This window comes from Pteropus alecto, unplaced genomic scaffold (genome assembly GCF_000325575.1).
Source record: "Pteropus alecto unplaced genomic scaffold, ASM32557v1 scaffold39, whole genome shotgun sequence".
Classification (NCBI taxonomy): Eukaryota; Metazoa; Chordata; class Mammalia; order Chiroptera; family Pteropodidae; genus Pteropus; species Pteropus alecto.
Window position 1 is genome coordinate 12,291,607 of NW_006443568.1, and position 2,147 is coordinate 12,293,753.

Consider the following 2,147-nt stretch of genomic DNA (forward strand, 5'->3'; position numbering starts at 1 on the left):
AGGACCGAGGCTTGCTGAAGAGCTGACCATGCCCAATAGAGCATACTCTGGCCAGATGCCCTGGCTGCCCCAGAAAGGCAGCCACTGTTCCCAAGCCTTGAGCCAGCCAGGAAGAGGAAGCTGGACACAAGGAGCCATATATTCTGATTCAGTACCCACCCCCACCCCTACCCATGCCACCTGTGAGGGAGGACCAACTCAGGTTTGTGTTCCCTTGGCCAGCCCAACAATCAAGGCCAAGAGGGGCTGGGCCCCTCTGGTAGGGACCCGAGGCTCCTGGACCCTGTCCTCAAGGAGTTCACAGTCTAGCTAGGAAACAGATCATGTATGACCTTGGGTCAGGACCAGACTCTAGTCCCATCAACAACCACCTGCCCAGACTTGGAAAGGCTATAGTAGGACTCCCACAACGGAGAAAGCAAAGGCGGACACGGGAGAAGAAACGAACGAAAGCCCAGAGATTGATAAATGGGGGAAGATGGTGCCAAGGGAGGTAGAAGGAAGTCAGAGCAAACTCTGGCACAGACTGGTCCTGGACCAGGAGTGGCCCCTCTAGACAATCCAGCACTCACTGGGAGAGCCCAGGCTCCAAACAAGGCCCTTCATCTGCACAACCACTTCTCAATTCCATGCTAATTCCGCCTTCATCAACTCTCAGCCTGGGAGTATCTCCTTTTTAAGCCAAATCCTCCATCCTCAATGTGGTTCCTCACCTACTCAGGTACTTGTGGACTTTACAGCAACATCAGGAGCTCCAGCCTCCTTGGAGCTCCTACTTGGGAAAGTGACATAGCCTCCCTGAACGGGCCATGCCCCTCAGGAAACTGTGATCACCAATGTGCACCACCACTACCATTTATTGAGCACCTATTGACCATGGGGTCAGGCCGACACACACTAAATACCACTACCAGCATTATTGTATATGTCATGGTCACAAGCAAATAACAGAACATAAATAAAGCACCTGAGAGGCAAGGATATGATTCATCCCCACATTACAGATAAGACAACCAAGGCTCACAGCAGAGACCTGCATATCGCGCGCGTGCGCGTGTGTGTGTGTGTGTGTGTCGGCCCCTCCTCCAGTTCTACACAACTCTCCATTTTTTCTCACTCCACCGCTGGCCTAGACCTACCTCTTATGCTTCCTGGGCAAAAGGGCCTCAGAGCTTTGAGCCCACCTCCTCCCCACAAAGCAGTATTATCTGTCTCTGGCTAGGCTAAGTTCAACTCTGCCACTCTGCTGCGGATCTATATATTATTCTGTAGACAGCTTTCTCTAGGGCAGAAGGTGAGGAAGGCTGGAGTCACACTGCTAGGGTAGACAAAGCCACAGGTAGGAACAACAGCCTTGCCTACCACCCAGTGCCCTGGCTGGTATGGCAGAAGACTTTAGGTCTAGTTCCAAGCCCGCGAGACAAGCGGTCAGGTTTATGCCCACAGCAAGAACAGGAAGGGGCTGACAATCCAGTCTGAACTCTGGGCTGCTCCCACACCTGGCTCTAGATTATCTAGCCTGAACCAAGGTATAGATGAGTAGATGAGTCCTTTTCCCCTTCAGCTTCAGCCAAAAAGGGAGGTATTTTTCAAAAAGATCTTTTACTAGGAAACTGAAGGAAAATAAACAGATCATAAGGACACAGAAACAAGCAGATTTCTAAGCAGGACTTTAACCAGCACCTAACCGGAGCCCTGCAGATGCTGCTTCTCCCTACCTCCTTCTAGACATCAGACCTAGGGTCTCACTCTAGCTCCACTGCTGGCAGCCAAGTGCAATCTGAGGTTAATACCTCTAAATTTTATCTGTAAGAGAGATGAAGATAGTGGCAGAGCCAAGACCAGATTCCGTTCTAATTCAAAAGCCTCTATTGTACACAGCCTCCCTACCCCCGGCATTATGGCTGTTGGAGGAACAAGTGAAATGCTGAATGGGGAAGCACTCTGAGGACTGGGAAGAGCTGTAAGAGACATTGATAGTCATCATCAGCCAGCACTCTGGCTCTTTAAGTGTGATGGACAGTGTGTGTTAGGTGAGTGGGGATGGCATTGTAGACTCCTGGTCCCATCAGTTTTAGATGACACCAGATTTTGCTGGGTCTCTCTGCTCCTGGGAGTCTTCCCACCCCTCCTCCTCCCTCCTTCCA